Source organism: Felis catus, chromosome A3, assembly GCF_018350175.1.
Source record: "Felis catus isolate Fca126 chromosome A3, F.catus_Fca126_mat1.0, whole genome shotgun sequence".
NCBI classification, from domain to species: Eukaryota; Metazoa; Chordata; class Mammalia; order Carnivora; family Felidae; genus Felis; species Felis catus.
In genome coordinates this window covers 36,173,245-36,194,031 of record NC_058370.1, presented here as the reverse complement: position 1 = coordinate 36,194,031, position 20,787 = coordinate 36,173,245, and the positions used below count along the sequence as shown (strand labels likewise).

Below are 20,787 nucleotides of genomic sequence, written 5' to 3'. Positions count from 1 at the left end.
TGAGTCACCCAGGAGCCCCTCTGTCTGACTTATTTCACTTAGCATAAGGTCCTCAAGGTTCACCCATGTTGTCACAAATGGCAAGATATCCTTCCTTTTGTGTCTGAAAGGTATTCCATTTTATATAGATAGATAAATATATGTACAATATCTATAAAGATATATATTAGATATAATATATAGATAAAATACATATATAGATATAAGATAACATATATTATAGATATAATAGATATTTAGATAGATATGTAATAGCATATATATTATAATATATATCACATATGTCATATTTTCTTTATCCATTCATCTCTCGATAGACACTTAGGTTGTTTCCATGTCTTACCTATTACAAATAATGATGCAGTGAACATGGAAGTGCAGATATCTCTTTGAATTATTTCAGTTCCTTCAGATATATATCCAGAAGTGGGATTGCAGGGTCATATGGTAGTTTAACTTTTTGAGGAACCTCCATACTGTTTTCCATAGTGTCTATACCAATTAACATTCTCATCAACAATGCAAGAGGTTTTCTTTTTTGCACATCCTTGCCATAATTTGTTATTCATTTCTTTTTCATAATAGCCATTCTAACACATGTGAATCTCATTTCAGTTTTGATTTGCATTTTCCTGATGATTAGTGATGTTGAGCATCTTTTCATGTATCTGTTGACCATCTGTATATCTTCTTTGGAAAAATGACTCATTCAGTTCCTTTGCCCACTTTTAAAATGATTATTTGGGTTTTTTTCTATTGAGTTGTATAAGTTCTTTATGAATTTTGAGTATTAACCCCTTATCAAATAGTTTGCAACATATTTTCTCCCATTCCATAGGTCGTCTTTTTATTTTGTGGTCTTTTTTCTTTAAGTAAGCTCTAGGCCCAAAATGGGGCTTGAACACATGACCCTGAAATGAAGAGTCACATGCTCTACTGACTGAGCCATCCAGGAGCCTCTGTTGATTGTTTTTTTCTGCTGTGCAAAAGCTGTTAGTTTGATGTACTCCCACTTGTTTATTTTTGCTTTTGTTGCTTGTGTTTTTGGTGTCATATCCAAAAAATTGTTATCAAAGCCCATGACAAGGATTTTTTCCCCTATGTTCTCTCCTAGGAGTTTTACAATTGCGGGTCTTCTATTTAACTATAATTCCTTTTGAGTTAATTTTTTTGAGTGGTGTGAGATAGGGTCCAATTTTATTCTTTTGCATGTGATTATTCAGTTTTCTCAGCACCATTTACTATTAGTGTATAGAAACACAATTGATTTCTGCAGGCTTACTGGATTTATTAGTTCTAATAGTTTTTTGGTGGAGTCTTCAGGATTTTCTCTATATAAAATCATATCAGCTGTAAAAAGACAATCTTCCTTCTTCCTTTCTGATTTGGATGCCTTTTATTTCTTTTTCTTCTCTAATTGCCCTGGCTAGGATTTCCAGTACTATTAAATAGTGGTGGTGATAGTTGGAACCCTTGTCTTGATCCTGATCTTAGAGGAAAAGCTTTCAACCTTTCACCATTGAGCGTAATGCTAGCCATGTGTTTGTCATACATGGCCTTTATTATACCCAACTTTTATCCACAACTTTTTCACAGTCTTTATCATAAAAGGATGTAGAATTTTGTCAAATGCTGTTTCTGTATCTACTGAAATAATCATATGATTTTTATCTGTATGATGTATTACATTTATTGATTTGCACGTGGTAATTCCATCCTTGCACCCCAGAGATAGATCCCACTTGATCAAAAGGTGTATGATACTTTTAATTTATTATTGAATTCGGTTTCCAGACATTTTGATGAAAATTTTGCATCCATATTCATGAATATTTACATCATATTCATCAATATAGTATAGTGGCCTGTAGTTGTCCTTTCTTGTACTGTCCTTATCCAATTTTGGTATCAGAGTAATGCTGGCCTTATAAAATGAATTTGAGCATATTCTCGCCTCTGAAATTTTTGGAAGTTTGTGGATTGGCATTAACTTTGGTAGAATTCATCAGCTGGTCCTGGGCTTTTCTTTGTTCAAGGTTTTTGATTACTGATTGAATCTCCTTACCTATTATTGGTCAGTTTTATTTCCTATTTCTTCATGATCCAGTCTGGGTAGCTTGTATGTTTCTAATAACTTATCAATTTTTTTCTAGGTTATTCAATTTTTTGTTGTATAATTGTTCATATTAGTTTCATAATCTTTTGTATTTCTGTTGTTTTGGTTGCAATGGCTCTCATTTCTGATTTTATTGATTGAGACTTCTCTCTTTTCTTCTTAGTCTAGCTAAAGATTTGTCAATTTTGCTTGTCTCTTTAAAAAACCAGCTCTTAGTTTTATTGGTCTTTACTATTCTTTACCTGGCCTCTATTTCATTCCATTCTGTTCTGATCTTTCTTATTTTCTTCCTTCTGTTAACTTTGGACTTAGTTTATTCTTCTTTTTTTAGTGCCATGACGTGTAAGATTTGGTTGTTTATTTGAAATATTCCCTTTTTTCTTAATATAAGCATTTATCACTATAAACTATACCCACTAGATTTGGGTATGTTGTGTTTACATTTTCATTTGTTTCAAGACATTCTTTTGCTTCTCTTTTGATTTCTTCTTGATCCATTGGTTGTTTAGGAGCGTGTTGTTTAATTTCCACATATTTATGAATTCTCCAGTGCCTTTTTTTATCTGTTTACTTTGAGCCTATATGTGTCCTTAATGGTGAATTTCTTCTAGGCAGCATATAGTTGTGGGGCTTTTTTAAAAATCCATTCTGCCACTTTATGACTTTTGATTAAGAGAATTCAATCCATTTATTTTAAATTATTGATAGGTAAGGGTTTATCATGCCCTTTTTATTATTTGTTGCTTGTTTTGTAGTTCCCTTGTTTCTTTCTTCCTCTATTGCTATCTTCCTTTGTGAACTGATAGTTTTCCATAATAACCAAGTGTAAAGTTTTGATACACTTGTTTGTGTATCTACTACAGGTTTTTGCTTTGTGGTTACCAAGAGGCTTACATAAAACATCTTATAGATTTAACAACTTATTTTATGCTGATAACAGTTTTATTTCAATACAAAACTCTACTCTTTTTAATGTTTATTTATTTATTTTGAGGCAGGGGAGGGGCAGAGAGTGAGGGAAAGAGAAAATCCCAAGCGGGCTCCATGCCGTCAGTGCAGAGCTTGATGTAGGGCTCAATCTCACAAACTGTGAGATCATGACCTGAGCCAAAATCAAGAGTTGGATGCTTAACTGACTGCTTAACCACCCAGGTGCCCCAAACCCTACTTTTTTGGTCCCCTCCCCATTCTGTTTCAATGTCACAATGTACCTCTTTTTATATTGTGTATCCATTAACAAATTATTATAGCTATAGTTATTTTTAATGCTTTTGTTAACAATTTTACAAATATGTCATGATTTATTCATTCATTTAACATTAAATAGTGCCTAATTGTTTCCCAAAGTTGTTCCATTTACATATAATTTACACAGATCAATATACAAGGGTTGCTGTTGCTCTGCAATCCTACCAACATTTGGTATTGTTAGACTAAGAAGTCTTGTTTGCTAATTGCATGAATATGCTACTTATTAATTTAAACTTTTCATGTAAGTTTAAATTTAAAACAACCAAATATATAAGTTGGAGCTAAATTACAGTTTATTATCATAAATTACTTGCAAATATCAGTGACTTCACATAATAAAGATTTATTTTTCATTCATGCAAAATCCAATGTAGAATTTTCTGATTGATTAGTTGGCCTCCTAGGGAGGGGGTTCTCCTTCAAGGAGTGACTCGGGTATCCATACTTCTTTCTTTTAAAAAAAATTTTTTTTTAATATTTATACACTTTTGAGAGACAGAGTGCGAGTGGGGAAGGGGCGGAGAGAGAGGAAGACAGAGAATCTAAAGCAGGCTCCAGGCTCTGAGCTGTCAGCACAGGGCCCAACATGGGGCTTGATCTCGCAAATCATGAGATCATGACCTGAGCTGAAGTCCAATGCTCAACTGACTGAGCCACCCAGGTGCCCCCATGCTTCTTTCATATTGTGTTATTCAATACATGGCCTTTATGGTTGCCACAGAAAGTGAAAAAGAACATAGAGGTTTGACCCACTGATTTCAAGACCAATATATCTAATCATTCATTCATCAACTCATATTCTATTGATCAGATCCCAGACACAAGGTAAAGGGAGGCTGGAAAATGTAGCTGTCCCATGTACCAGGAGAAAAAAAAGAGACTAATGAGCATCTAGCCAGTCTTTAACATAGTATGGTAGAATTCAATATATTAGTGTTTCATAGTATTTGAAAATATATCATGATTTTCAGATTTGTCACCTGAAAAATTTGAAAACCACTGAGCTAAGTTCTTCTTTACAAAATTGTCACTCCTGCTGGGCTCTATAAATGCTGTTTCACCATTTTCAAACAAAAATTAATTATCTTGACCAAAAACACTGGATCAAATTAGATGTTTAGGCCATAGATATAAATGAATATCTTCATTCAATGAATAGCTCCATTCATTCCCCCATTTCACTTCAAGAACAGATTTTCTGGAATGAAGTTGAGACAAATTCTTTTTCTTTCGGTATAGGCCTATTGGCTAGGTTTCTTTTGTTTTCAATGCTTAACTCAAGAGTCACATATGCCATCTAAATGACAGCAAAAACCAAATGATTTGATCCCAAGTTCCTAAAGCTTTTTAGGCATTTATAATATTCTAAATGAAATGTCCAGGATGGTTGTATAGCTAGCTCTCTAGGGATGATGTATACTTAGGGATTATGATTATCAGACTTTATTATTCTTCACCATAGCTAATTTCTTCAAGCCTGTTGGTCTTCCAAGTTTTTAAGTAAAATTCTCTGGTTCTATTTCATGTTGACCACAGGAATCTTCTTCTTTGTAAAGTGGAAGTATAAAAGACTACATAAACAACGTATAGTTTATATAAATCTTTATGCTGTGCTTTATAAAAAAATGAATTTTACTAACTTGGAGTCCAAAGCAAAGGTCTTTCCAACAAACGACAAATTAAATAATTCATTTCTAGTAATGTGAAATAAATTTAAGTGAATCAAAAAATAATAAGAGGATCAAATATTCAGGATGACTACAGTATTATTATTAAAATGTAGGGTTTTTTTCCCATCTAATTATTACTCCTGCTATCTGTTATGAGATGTTGCTGGTTATGGTGATGATGGCCATGGGATGGTAACTTGGTGGAGATTGTGATGTCATATTTGGTATAATTTTAGCCATATCTCAAGGAGGTAAGTATTATTATCCTCACTTTATTGAAGATGAAATGAAGGTCCAGTGTCCCATCTCTTATCACATGGTTAGAAGCAGTAAGACTCAAATGTGAAGCTTCCATTTAAGCTGTTAGTGACTTTTTTTTTTTTTTTTTTAATGCAAGAGCTGCCTCAATTAGAATGGTGCTCAATTACATAAGACCATATGATTTAGGGCAACACACCTTGTATTAGCCTTGTTTGTTTGTTTTACAAATTCTCATAATATTATAAAATTTGATTCTTCACACAGCAATTTCATGGCTCAGTATCCCTTTACAGAATCTCTGCCCATAAAAAAAATTTTTTTTGTTATTGTTGGTTCAGTCTTCCCACTGTCTGGGAAGAATTATGTTTTACTAAATTAGAAATGAGAAATGCACTATTGATCAAACAAAGCAAAATTAAACTTTACTTGAGGGAAGGAAAAATATGCTGGTCTTCCTGAGAGATGATCTTGGCCTCTTGGTTCATGTCCTAAACACACTAAATACGGAAAATAGACTCAGCAAGTGTATCATGGAAACTAGTCATGAACTGGATAAAAAGACTTCACTCATAGAAAGCTCACAGCATTGTTTCTTAGACTCATCTCAGAGCACTTATGTGCTTTAGTTTTTAGAAGAGACATCACTATTAAAACTGCTTAATCTTTCTGGGGCTCAGTTTTCTCATCTGTCAAACAGGAACAACAGAACTGTTCTTTTCTCTTGAGGTTGCAAAGCTCAAATGAAATGACATCTGTGCATGTTGACTTACACACTATTCCCAGTTCCTTCTTTGGGTAGGCTCAATCTTCTTTTTTTTTTTTTTTTTTTTTAATTTTAACGTTTATTTATTTTTGAGAGAGAGAGAGAGACAGAACATGAACAGGGGAGGGGCAGAGAGAGAGGGAGACACAGAATCTGAAACAGGCTCCAGGCTCTGAGCGGTCAGCACAGAGCCCGACGCGGGGCTCAAACTCACGGGCCGTGAGATCATGACCTGAGCCGAAGTCAGATGCTTAACCGACCGAGCCACCCAGGCGCCCCAGGCTCAATCTTCTTGAGTGAAAGTAAGGGTTACAGGCTACTGCAGTTGCTGTGATCCCGCATCTGCACTCAGTTCCAATGTGTGGGTTTATCCCCACACCGCCAACCTCGGTGTCCTATATATCAACTCAATTCTCACCCTATCCACCCACAGACAGCATCAGATTGCACAAGTTATAAGGCTCAGCCCCACCAGAGTGCCCCTCACTTCAGATGCCAATCACCAAGCTTGCCACCTGTGTTTCTGACCAACTGGCTATAAATCAGAGCTTCCCACTATCCCCTCCTAAGGTTTGATTAATTTGCTAAAGCAGCTTATAGAATCAGGAAAGCAGTTTACTGACCATATTACTGGTTTATTACAAAGGATATGAAAGGCTCTGAATTAACAGCCAGATGAAGAAAGACATAGGGCAAGGTACATGAGGGGGGAGAGTGAGATTTCTTACTCTTCCAGCATGCCACTCTTTCCAAACCTCCACATGTTCACCATCCTGGAGGCTCTCTGAACCTTGTTCTTTTTGGGTTTTATGGAGGATGTATTACATAGGCAAGGTTGATTAAATCATGAGCCATTGGAGACTGAACTCAATCTATAGCCCATCTCTCCTCTTCCCAGGTCAGGTGGGTCTGGGAGATGGAGAGGACTAAAAGTTCCAACACTTTAATCATGCACTTGGTTGCTCTGACAACCAGTCCCCATCATTAGGTGACCTAAGGGCTTTTAAAAAGTCAACCATTGGGGCACCTGGGTGGCTCAGTCATTTGAGCATCCTACTCTTGACTTCTGCTCAGGTCATGATCCCAGGGTGGCCTGCTTAAGATTCTCTCTCTCCCTCAGCCTCTCTCCCCTACTCATGCTCTCTCTCTAAAAATAAAATAAAATAAAATAAAATGTAAAATAAAATAAAACATAATAAATCTTAAATAAAAAATCAACCATTAAAGTAGCAAAAGACACTTAGAAAATTCCAAGGGTTTTAGGAGTTCTGTGCCTGGTGTGGAGGACTAAGACCCACCCAAATAAATATTTTTTTATTATACACACATCATAGATCCTAAGCTGGCCTTCTTCAGGAGGGAGAAATAAGCCTGCCGTTTCTCTGCTTCAGGTTCCTTCCATGTAGCAATGCCAGTAGGAAAATAGTCAAAACTATGTGGATTTATCATCACTCGACTTATTAGAGACTGACACTGACCAAGGAAGGAAAATATCACGTGGGCCCAGAAACTCTCAGATAGGTTCAATTTAGCTTCTTTATAAATAATCAGAGTGCTTTCCTCTCTACTTCATCCTTTGTGACCTAAAACCCAAGGTGGGAGCTGTGGAGACCTGCTACCTCCACGTCCAGTTGAAACCACTATAGAAATGTAAAGATGGATGGAAATTAAGATGGGCACACTAATGCTCCACACTAAAGCACACTAATGCTTGACTTTAAACTGAACAAATTTTTCTCTTCCTCATTCTTGAAGCCCTTCCCTCCCCTTCAGTTGTTTTTCTGTAGAATCCTTTGTTCCAGGAACTCGATATTGATACTTAGCAATCAGACTCAGATGGCCACTGCCAGCACCAGTCATAAGTCCACCTTGAAGACATGCCCAATGCTGCTGGCAGCAAGGACTGGATTCCTGTTGAAACGGCCTAGATCCTGTATTTTCCTATAAAAGCCCTCAGTCTTTTACCTTGGCGGGTCTGCAGTTTTGAAGACATTAGCCTGAGGCAGCCTCCTTTGCTTAGCAAAGTAATAAACTATCTTCCTTCTTTATACCAAACTCCGTCTTCCCATTTCATATTTTGGCACCAGAGCACAGAAGCAGGTTTTTGACAACACAACTACTATTTCCTTCATTTAGGTTATGTTTTTTCTCATTAGCACATGGGGGAGCACAGGTCCTCACCAAGGCAACCCCAAGTGGTTGTGTGTGTTCAGGCTCCATGGGACTCTTTTTCCCATAGGGTTACTTTCCCATTGGCTCAATTCACTTTTGTGATTTCATGAATGTAAAAAATTCACACTTTTCTCCTCCTCGTTTTTACCTCTCCACAAAGTCTTGGTGACCTGAATACATTCCCCTGAATTCACTGGCTTCATACATTTCATTTCTACAACTGACCTCGATATCTTTCCCTCCTTTGATAACAATAAAATCCCCAACAGATCTATACAGGCTCCACCTAGTGCAAAGATCATGAATAAACATGAGGCCCTTTCTTAATCTTATATAGCTATTTTTAGATATGTGTTGCTCCCTTCAAACCTAAAACATCAGCAAGGGTGCACTAATTGTCAAGACAATAGTTAGGACTACATTTCATCTTTCTTGTCTCTAGGTTTTTGCTACTGCTTTTCTGCCTCTTTCAATGCCCTCCTCTCTTCCCCAAAAAGGTTTACACTCTACCAACCCTGGTTTTGAAACTTGCCTGTAAACAATCCTTTAATCTCTTAAACCTGTAGTCATTATTCACTGGCATTTATTGTTTGTGGAATACATTTATCAATTTGCTCAAGAACTGCTCTGCAATATTACTTTGCTTGCTCTCTTTACCATGTATTTATCTTTCAAACTGTTCAGTTTCATGTCAATGTCACTTTGCCCCACTTGGAATTTTAACTCCTTGAGAGCAAGGGCTTTTACTTCTAGGTAATCCCACCCTATTCTATCCAATGTCTTCCTTTAGGAGGCTCTCCAAGAATGATTGCTTGTGTTCTTTGCTTTAAACATATGCTTCCTACATTTTGCTAGAGGAAATTAAATTGAGCTGGTACTTCTCTAACCATTTCCAACTCTTTTACCCTGACCTTTTTTTTTTTTTTTTTTAATTTAAGGTTTATTTGTTTATTTGAAAAGCTAATAGGGCAAAGCTTTTCTGGGGGTGGTGGTTGATGGTGGCACATGGCAGAGCTTCCTCAAGTTGTGAATAATTATTGCCAATGAGTGCTTCTTATGTACCAGGCTGTAGTCTAATTTAAAAAATACATTTAGGGGTGCCTGGGTGGCTCAGTCAGTTGAGTGTCTGACTTCAGCTCAGGTCATGATCTCTTGGTTTGTGGGTCTGGGCCCCGCATCAGGCTCTGTGCTAACCATTCAGAGCCTGAAGTCTGCTTTGGATTCTGTGTTTCCCTCTTCCTCTTTGCACCTCCCCAACTCGCACTCTCTCAAAAATAAATAAACGTTTAAAAATTTTTAAAAATAAAACATACATTTGGTCTCTGTGCCCAGTTCCTGGTATAGAACTTCAAAAACTCTTGGAATTTCCTCAGTGATAGGAGTATCTTTTACTATTCATATGACCCCTTTTCTACCAGACCTGTGTTTATGCCAATGAAATGAATTAAGACAGGGCCTTTAGACAGCTTCAGGATGGGGGGGGGGGTGGGGGTGGGACCAACCATGTGATTGGATGGTAGGAACTTTCAGCCCCCTCCCCCAGCTAGAGATGAGCTCAATCACAAGGCTTACTGATTTAATCAACCATACCTACAGTATACTTACTGAAACCTTAGTAAGAACTCTGAAGAACTAGGCTCAGGAAGCTTCCTGTCAGTGAACAAGATGGACCGCAGAGTAGTGGAACCTGACTCCTATGTTCAGAACCCTTTTATGTATACTGTTTTCCTGAGTTCTAGGAGTTGTTCTAGTGAATTATTAAACTTGCAGAGGTATGAGAAGCCCTGAATCTGTAGCTTGTCAGGCAGAAGTGGGTGGTTTGATTTCACCCAGGACTTGCAGCTGGCATCTGAAGTGAGGGGCAGTCTTGTGGGATTGAGCAATTAACCCATGGAGTCTGTGCTAACTCCAGGTAATTAGTGTCAGAACTGAGTTAAACTGTAGGACACCCAGCTGATACCAGAAAGTTGGTATCAGAAAGTACACCAACTGGGCTAAGCACTTTGAGTATATTATCTTATCTTGTCCTCGAGGTTATCCCTACAGGTAAGAGTGGCTATCATTATCCTCTTATGCCAATTAGGAGGTTGAAGCACATAGAGAGTGACTTCTCCAACATCAGAAGCCTGGTATTTTCATGTCAAAATTCAATGATGTGACTCATTAGGTTATACTACCCCCAAGTTTGCCAAGTCTCAATAAGCCAAAGATAACCTGCTTGGCAGTGGGGGAGGGAAAGTATATTGGATACCTCTTTTGCTCATCTACAAAACCTTTTGGCACCTCTTCTTACTGCACCCACTACCATGTGACTGGTTCAGGACATGCCTTGACCAGCTTTATGGGATAATCTCATTCAGACTAGCTGTGTCCCTTTTGTATACACACCCTTGGGAACTGCTCAGCATCTACACATTTGCAACAGGGTGAGAGGCAGTGTGGACCATTGACCAATGGGGAATGGAGGCCAATGGGTGGGTAAACACTTCCCTTTTTTGTCTCTGAGATATGGGTTATAAAACTCTTCAAAAAGTGTTATGGGTTCAAACATCAGTTACCACACAGTAGAGGCTCTCTCTCTCAGCAACATAGTCCTGCATTGTTTCTCTCTCTTGCTCTGATGCCCTCCCACTGTCCCGCATTCCTGCTCCCAGGCATTATTCCGCAAATAAACTACCTACATTTTTGCAGGCTTGCTTTCTGTGGAACCAGGTGAAGACAGAATACTGTTAACTTCAGCGAAAGTTATGTTGCTGATACCTTAATGACAAATGACACAGATAAATGGGCTCTCCCTGAATTTAATGCTCCCGCACAAATCTGATTTGTGGTGAAATAAAATATGTTGAAACTAATTAAAAGTGTCTCACATCACGGAATTTTTGAAAGGGATGACTTTGAACTAAGAACATCTGAAATGATGAATAGTCTGGCAAATGAAAAGTTAACATCAATGAAGAGTGTTCATTAGAATTTATGGAAAAATTAACACGAAGAGATTTCAGAGTAGATATCAATCCTTTTATATGAGTTTAAAGTTTATTCTATTTTAAATAAAATTTCAGTTTTATTTTATTTTGAATCTGAGTGATTTAGAATAAAAACCTTTGATAAGTTATTATCTGTTAAAGAAAGTGGCCATAGCATACTGATGTTTGCATCCTCACTGTTTAGTGTCAGGCACATAATAAACACTTAGTAAACATGGATTGAATGACTAGAATCTGAAAACAGGACCAGAGGTTATAGCGTGTTGAATTGTGGCCACTAAGAACATATGTCTGCATCCTAATCCTGGTACCCATGAATGTAAACTCATTTGGAAAAAGGGTCATTATAGATGTAATTAAGTGAAGGCTCTTGAGATGAGCTCATCCTGGATTGATAGAGTAGACGTTAAATCTAATGATAAATGTCTTTAGAAGAAGACAAGAAGAAACAGACACAGGGGGAAGGCCATGTGAATATGGAGGCAGAGACAGGAGTGATGTTGCCACAAACCTAGGAGGACTTGGAGTCATCAGAAAATGAAAGCGGCAAGGAGAGATTCTCTCCTAGAGCCTTTGAAGTGACTGTAGCTCTGCTAACACCTGACTTCAGACTTCTGGCCTTCAGAACTCCAGAGAGTACATTTCTGTTGTTTCAAGCCACTCGGTTTGTAGCATTTTGTTATGGCAGCCCTAGGACACTATAATACAGAGGCATTAAGATAAAACATGACAAAAGCCAAGAAACATAAGAGATGGTTTCAGCCATAAAACTGTTTGACAAATACTAACTGAACATTACTATGTGCAAGGCATTTCGCCAGGAAAACATGCATGAGCAAAACAGAGACCCTTGCACCCATGATGCTTACATTCTGGCAATATTCTCATAGGAGAAGCCAGTTTATTCAACATTCCTTTACCCTTAACTGAGATGTGTTTGTGCCTGTACCTGTATCAGAACCTGTATCAGAATTATTAAACACAACTGGCGATAAAGACGTCACTCAGAGAATGAAGATTGCACAACGATATGGGAAGAACTTACTCTCTCTGGAGAATGCAAACTCTAAATTTTCAGATTAGGAAATACTAGTTCTTAATAAGCATAATGGAAGGAACACATTCAAGACCTCTGTGACCTTCAGATTTCTTTTCTTTTTAATATCTCCAGATATTTCTTTTTTTTTTCTTTTTCTTTTTTTTTTTTTTAGAGAGGGAGAGTACATGCTGGGGAGAGGCACAGAGGTGGGGAGGAGAGAGAGAGAGAGAGAGAAAAAGAGAGAGAGAGAATCTCAAAGCAGGCCTCAGGTTCAGTGCAGAGTCTGACTCAGGGCTTGATCCCACGACACTGGGATCATGAGTTGAGCCAAAATCAAGAGTTGGATGCTCGACCAACTGAGCCACCCAGGTGCCCAGACCCTCAGATTTCTATTCAGCTAGTGGGATGGTTGAGATTGTCCCCTCAGCTGCAGTGGAACACTGACCTTCTGTGAGCAAGCACAAGGCAATCTGTTAAAATAGAACAGTATTACAGTGTGGAAAAAAAATAAATCAAGGAAACGTTTACCAAAATTGTTTTTCAACAATACTTTAAAAAAATATAATGCTTCTTAAACTTTTGACAGGCACCATTGATTATCTTCCAGGGAGGACTAGCCGCCAACTAGGAAAATGCACACATAACAAGCCAATATTAAAGAACACGTTTGGTTCAAAAGCTTGCCTCTGTGTCTGTGGTTGGATTGATATACTTGTGATTACGGTATTCAATCAGCTTTTATATTGTATAAATTTAATTAAATTTAATTACCTCAATCAATATAAACTTAAAATAACCAAACGTATAATTTTGTGCCCAAGTATTATTTGTATGACTAAAATAAAACACACCAATACTTCATCATATTCTGTAAAATGCACTTTGTTTGGTCTCCAAGTGCTCTAATACTGAAACAATTTTGAATCCTGCTGGGTTAGCATGGATCAAAAGGCAGAGCAAAGTTCTGAAATGTTGGAAGGACAAAGCATAAGGTGAGAAATCAAGCCCTATAAAATGAATAATTTGGTGCTTACAAATGAATCAGAAAACTTCTTTACATTTCAACATGTCAGTATTGAACATAAATGTTTTTAACTTATGCAAATTCAATTTGGCAAAGTACACACACGTACACACACACACACACACACACACACACACGGCATTCAGGGACTTAGGGAGCTGAGGGAAGAAGATTCCCATCTCACAGTGACCATGAGGCTTACCTTCAATCACTGAAATGGCAGGTGCCAATTTAAAAGATTTTGTATATCATTGTTCCTTCAGCTTCCTAAGTCCCTGAATGCTGTGTGTGTGTGTGTGTGTGTGTGTGTGTGTGTGTGTGTGTGTTTCAGCGTAACTGAATTGAATATAATTCTTGTGTTTAAGTACATAATTTTTTATACAACATGTCCTCTGATTCTAAGCCAATTACTGTAGCCTTTAGCCAGGCCTTTAATTTTGTTAAATGTCTTGTAACGAATACAGTCTTTAGGGGTAATTTGAAAGGTTTCTCAAAAGTGATTCTATCTCATATAGAACCTAAACTTGAGAGAGAGAGAGAGAGAGAGAGAGAGAGAGAGAGAGAGAGAGAGAGAGAAAGAGAGAAAGAGAGGGAGGGAGAGAGAATCTGTTGCACATTATATTGAACACAGACCAGAATATGAAAAACGCTCACTGTAGTCCCAGCAAACAGCCTGACTGCAATCTCATGAGAGATCCTGAGCTAGAACCACCCAGCTAAGCTACTTCTGGAGGAGTATGAGAAAATAAATGTTTGTTGTTTTAAGCTGTTAAATTTCAGAGTAATTTGGGTTTGTATTTGTTTTTGTTTTTTTGAGAGAGAGAGAAAGAGAGAGAGAGCAAATGAGTGGGGGGCAGAGAGAGAAGGAGAATTCTTTTTTAGTTTTTTTGTATATTTTGAGAGACAGAGAGAGTGAACACAACGAGGGGCAGAGAGAGGGGAGAGAGCATCCCAAGCAGGCTCCACACTGCCAGTGTGAACCCGATGCAGGGCTTGATCCCACCAAACAGGAGGTCATGACCTGAGCTGAAATCAAGAGTCAGTTGCCCAGCCGACTGAGCCACCGAGGTGCCCCTTTCAGGGTAATTTGTTATGCATCAATAGATTACTAATGCAATAGGCATCCTAGATTTGAAGAGGATAATGTAGGGCCGTTGCTTTTGAATATTTTGAAATGGAGAGGGGAGAGAGAGATGCACGAAGCAACTATAAAACAATGTGGGAAATGCCATAATTGGGGCAAGTCACTAGTGAGCTAAATGATATCCAGCAGCAAAAATGGGACACTGCATTCCAGATCACTAGGAGACTATATATACTCTGTTAGACAAAGAAGCATCTGCCCCCAACAAAACAGTTCCCTACTTGAAGCTGAAGGCAATGAAAGGAAGAATTGGAGGGAGTGGGGAGGGCCGGGAAGCCCAAAGGAGGGTTGCTGACTTTTATTAATGACCTACTACTCCCTGTGTACTTTATAGAAATGATCTTATTCAGTCTTCACACCGAGTGTATGAGGTCGATAACATTTTCTTTATCTTATAGGTGGGCACCTGAGGCCCAGTATGTTGCGGAGCGGGAATGTGAACACATGGGCTCCTGGCTCCGAAAGCTTAGTTTTGTTTTACTGCATCAGATTGTTTTCCCTTATCCCTCAAGTTCTCGTGATGCCACAAGAATATCAAGGCACAAAAAGCCTTTCTTTTTGGAATATTCTGCAGCATTTGGCAAAGTTGGTCACTAAGGTTGTGCTGAAAGTCAGACTCTCTGGCCTGTAGGAGCCAGTGACCTGAATTTCCTTATTAGTCAACTGCCATCAGACCTCTATTACAACTTCATAGGCTTTGGGCAAATATTTCAGGAAGGGGGAGAATTAAGCAGTGAAGTAAAAGTAACCTAACGTATGTTATCTTCTCCTCAGTTCCCTGACTTTATAGACAAACAACACTTTCTAATCTTCTTTAACTTTCCCAAAATACTTCAAATGGAAATGTTCACTGAATGTCATCTTTACCTTGAGAGTTACAATTATGTCCAAATTTTAAAACTCTTTTGAGTAATCAAGAATAAGCACAAGACATTTCTCTTCCAAGAAAAACACACGGACGGCTGAAATTTCTTCAAGAATATGAACTTCATCCCTCAGACTGCTAATGACCTATAATTCTGTGAAATTAGATTTGTAAAACTGAGCTGGAATGAAAATAGTTATTACTGAATGAGGAATGGTCAGAAGATGGCCCAGATAATTGTCTAGGTGGATTGCGAGCCATCTACCTCTGTGTCCGGAGAAGTGATGAAAAGGTTATTCTGCCAATGATTCCTTCATTGTTTTGTTAAAACAGCTACACTTTCTATGATTATTGTCACTCCTTTTGTGTTTCTGCAAAGCTTAATCCTAAATGTGCATGGGTAAGGGTTACGTGACCAAAAAAAAAAAAAAAAAAAAAAAAAAAAAAAACCAGCAAAACACAGACCCAGGGAACTCCAGTGTCCACAAACCTGTATAAATAAGCCTCTCTTCTTCAATTCCTGAAAACGATCCCAAATCTTCAAGGAGAATAAAAAAGCATCTCCCCACAGAGTCCATCCATGTGAAAGTAGGAGACAAATATGATCCACAGACTGTAAAATAAATAAAGCAGCAGAGCGGAGCAGCAGCTGAAAAAAGAAAGGGAAGGGAAAAAACAAGAGACTTGTGACAGAACCCAGGAGAAAAACAGATCTCAGCAAGCACTGTTAGAATGCACTTGCCCCTGTTAGTTTTAAACCCTGAAGTGACCATGGACAACACAGAAATGTTACAACTTACACACTGGAGTGAAGGAGGTAGGAATTAGAATAAATATGTTGGTTATCTCATCTATGATAACTATCATTTAAATGACATCATTAAGAGCTGACTAACCAAGTAATAGACATATGCATATTCTTTCCTCTTTTATTATTTTTTTTTTTTTTTGTAGAGAGATAGAGCAAGTACACAAGTTGGGGAGAGGGGCAGGAGGTGAGAGAGAAAGAAAGAGAGAGAGAGCTCCATGTTCAGGGTGGAGCCCAATATGGGGCTCGAACTCATGACCCTAGGATCATGACCTGAACTAAAATCAAGATTTAGATGCTCAACTGACTGAGCCACCCGGGCACCCATACATACTCTTAAATAGTACAAAGATAACATTAAGAAAGGTAATATTATTTTATTTTATTTTTTTTTCAACGTTTATTTATTTTTGGGACAGAGAGAGACAGAGCATGAACGGGGGAGGGGCAGAGAGAGAGGGAGACACAGAATCGGAAACAGGCTCCAGGCTCTGAGCCATCAGCCCAGAGCCTGACGCGGGGCTCGAACTCACGGACCGCGAGATCGTGACCTGGCTGAAGTCGGACGCTTAACCGACTGCGCCACCCAGGCGCCCCAAGAAAGGTAATATTATTGATTTAAATTGGGGGGTGGAGAGAAAGGGCATGGGGAAGAAAGAGGAAACACCATTTTTTTATTTCTCTTAGTAAAGGACTATAATGCACTGACTAAATGCATTAATAAGGGTTATCACCAGAACAGAGCTGCAAAGCTACCTAAAATTCAGAGCTACAGGGGAAGCAAACCAAAGGAAACAGACTACATAGGAAAAGTCCTTAAAATATATAAAGACAGAAAATATGCAACAATATGACAGAACCGAGACCAAACATATGTGTGTCATTTTAGTAAGTGCAAATGGATTTAACCTACATATTAAAAGAAGAATTTTAGATTAGATTGGATTGTAAAGGAAATAGAAACTATGCCATATCTAAGGATCACACTGAAGTGATTCAAGATAGTCAAAAATAGAAAGATGGGCAAAGTCTACTAGGAAAAGGTGCACTTAAAAACATTTTTTGGGGGGCGCCTGGCTGGCGCAGTCGGTTAAGCGTCCGACTTCAGCCAGGTCACGATCTCGCGGTCCGGGAGTTCGAGCCCCGCGTCAGGCTCTGGGTTGATGGCTCGGAGCCTGGAGCCTGTTTCCGATTCTGTGTCTCCTTCTCTCTCTGCCCCTCCCCCGTTCATCCTCTGTCTCTCTCTGTCCCAAAAATAAAAAAAATAAATAAATTAATTTAAAAAAAACATTTTTTGGACTGTTTTAAAGTAATCTCTACACCCAACGTGGGGCTCAAAATTACAACCCCAAGATCAAGAGTGGTACGTTCCACCGATGAGCCAGCCAGGCACCCCAGAAAAGGCACATTTTTAAACAACAATGAATTATTAACATAATATCAGAAAAGACGTAATTCAGCTCAAAAAACAGTGGGCACTTTGTGTTTTTTAAAGGTGTAACGCATGTAAAAATGTGTCACTTATGAATATCTAGGTATCAAATAACATCATAAAGCAGAAAATACAGAAGATAAAAAGACAAATAGAAGCACTCTGGTAATAGAGGACTTCAAATGAACTCTTTTAGCTGTAATAGTTTGAGTGGATGCAAAATAAGAAAGCATATGAAAGGTCTAAATAACACAGTTTAAAAGTAGAACCGATCAATGTATACCCAACTGTACCCTGGAAATAGAGCATATGCATTCTTTCCAACTGCCCATGAAATACTCATGAAAATGAGCCATACTGAAAAAAATTAAGGCACCAAAATCCTCAGTAAATTTCAAAAAGTAGAAATACTCAAAAGGCTTGGATGAGTGAATGAATATTTCTTGCACATCTATTGTGTTTTGGGTGGGCGGAGGGGTACTCCTAGAAAACAGATCCTGAGACAATGATTTGAGCGTAATTTGGGGGGTGAGGGGAGCATAGGGTGGGGATTATGTAAGTGAGACAGGGGAAGGGAAAAGAGCCAGTGATATATGCCTTATTGGGCCAACTACTGTTATGGATGACTGGAGCCCAATTTTGCTAGGGAAACTCTGAAAGCCAGTGTAGAACATGTCAGGATCAAAAGAACTGGGACATTTTACACCAACTAGTAGATGGGGCTCCAGAAAACAGCGAAGGCCTTTGAGGAACAAAATGTAGAGGCTAGCTGTTGAAAGCTGGACCAGTGTGCACTGAGCTATAAAGAGGAGTGGAGGGGTGCAGATGGGATGCCAGCAGCATCTGATCTTCAGTGTGTGCAAGTATAACTCAATCATCAGGGAGAGCTAAAACCAGAATGGACGGGCTTTTCTGGGCACATAAGTTGGATGGAGCAGAAGTATGAAATCAGTTTTTTTCCCTAAAGCTCCCTTGTGTTGTTTTTCTATTTCCTTTGTTCTTTCTCTGAGATCCCTCTCAGCTGATGGGTGTATAAATGCTCCAGTTCTTTGCATTAGGCTAGGCTGCACAGTTCTTCCCTACTCAGTCATGTCTTGATTATGCCTAGAGCACTTTGTTAAAATAGGTTGCACAGGGCCGCCTGGATGACTCAGTTGATTAAGCATCTGACTTCAGCTCAGGTCATGGTCTCACGGTTTGTGAGTTCGAGCCCTGCATTGGGCTGTCTGCTGTCAGCATGCAGCCTGCTTCAGATCCTCTGTCCCCTTTTCTCTCTTCCTCTCCCCTGCTCATGCTCTTTCTCTCAAAAAAATAAATAAACATTAAAAAAAAAAAAAGAATAGTTTGCACAACCTATCCTCATTCAGGTAACACTGATGTCCCATTCTTGGTTTGTTCCTCCTGTTTTTCCTTGTGATTTGCCCCTATTAGTTTTAAAGAGATTTGCATTGATTTTGTGTGGTGGCTGGTGGGTGCTGGTAGCAACTGGAAAGGGATTGTGAACAATTAGGCAATATGGCAAATGTTACATGGGGCGCAGGGTGGGGGGGGTGGGGGGGTGCCATGGAAATATGTAGCATACAACATGGTGAGGACCCCAGCCAATTGTCATGAACTCTTGACTGAATGTTGGCTCTCCACTCTATGCAGAGTTAACCCTTCAGTAGCTGATTCTAGGACTTCAAGGGAGAGAGGCTGGAATGACTGAGATAATCTGAGAATTATCTAAAGGTAGTGGCTGAAACTCAGCCCTGAGTAGAATCTAGGTAAAATTTTGTCAATATTTACTTTTTTGAATTAGATTTAAGATGGCATTTTGCCTACACCTGCTTTACAGATAGGGACCAGGCAGTCCATAAAATCTCCCAAATGTCTGTAATGCACACTGATTGTGGTCTGGTGATGGTAGGAAGACCTCTAAAGAGGCAACACGAACTGGATTAGTCTAGACAGAAAACTTAAAATCCTTACTCCAATACCATTTCCAAATAATAATCAACTGTGTGAGTTCATATGTTTATTTTTGTAAATAAGGTTACCAAGGTAGTCAGAAGCGACTTTTTTTTTTTTGAAAGTGCAACCCCTTGAAGTGGGCCACATATAGCAAAAGGAAAATATCAGGATATGGATGAACTTAATATCAAAATCTGGGTTGATTTTTTAAAAGTTATTTATTTATTTATTTATTTATTTATTTATTTATTTATTTAGAGTGAGAGAGTGTGTGAGCAGGGGAGGGGCAGCAACAGAATCCCAAGCAGGGATTCTGTGGTGAGAATCCCTGGACACATAAATTAGATGGAGCAGTTGTGATGATCATGACCTGATCACAAACTATGAGATCATGACCTGAGTGAAAATCAAGGGTCAGATGCTTAACTGACTGAACCACCCTGGTGCCCCTGGTTTGATTTTTTTTTTTTTTTAATCGAAGAGAAGTGAGTAATTCAAAATGCTGAGAACTTAAATGGGTCATGAGATTTTTTTCTTAGAAATAAAGAACTTGGTATTTCTCTGCTTTCAGTGTGTGTAATTGATTCTGAAGGAGTTTCTGAGAATCTATAATGCTGTCAAGCAGAATTCATTGTACAGTGTGGCTACAATGCACATAATTTTCAGTAATATGTACCTGATCAGAAGGCACATACTTCTGATGTGCCTTTTCCTTGAAGGAGTTTGTCTGATTTCACTCTCAAGTATTTTTTATTAACACTGTTGCAAAGAAAAAAATATTATCTAAAACTTGAAAGTAAGAAGGAAAAAAGACTATGTCACTTCTGTTTCCATTGTTAGGCAGTGCCCTGTTCCTGGTGTTCCTAGATCAAAGGCTGGCAAGTTTGTTTTGTTTTGTTTTGTTTTGTTTTGTTTTGTTTTGTTTTGTTTTGTTTTCTGTAAAGGGCTATATGGCAAATATTTTAGATTGTAGGACCATCTAGTCTGTTGCAACTATTCAACTCTGTAGCAAAAGAAACCATCTACAATGCATAAGTAAATGGCTGCAGCAATGTTCCTACAAAACTTTATTTACAAAAACAAGTTAAGGTAAGCTAGGCCTGCTATAGTTTATTGACTCCTACCCTAGAGTCACATGATACATGAATTTGTTTGATTTACCATTGCTCTTGATTAGGGCTCAGACAATTTTCAACTCTGTAAAGCTAAATATTTCTTTATTGGAAACTGATAAGATGTAAATTATTTTTTAATATAATTTATTGTCAAATTGGTTTCCATACAACACCCAGTGCTCAT

At 38.4% G+C, this 20,787-nt stretch overlaps 1 long non-coding RNA gene across 1 annotated transcript in view; it reads right to left on the bottom strand.

The window, feature by feature from the left end:
- LOC109498082 overlaps positions 1 to 20,787 on the bottom strand; it is a 95,449-nt gene that overhangs the window by 50,497 nt on the left and 24,165 nt on the right. Inside the window, exon 3 of the long non-coding RNA XR_006595373.1 lies at positions 15,786 to 15,944. This is a non-coding gene — a long non-coding RNA (uncharacterized LOC109498082). The remainder of the gene's footprint in view (positions 1 to 15,785; positions 15,945 to 20,787) is intronic.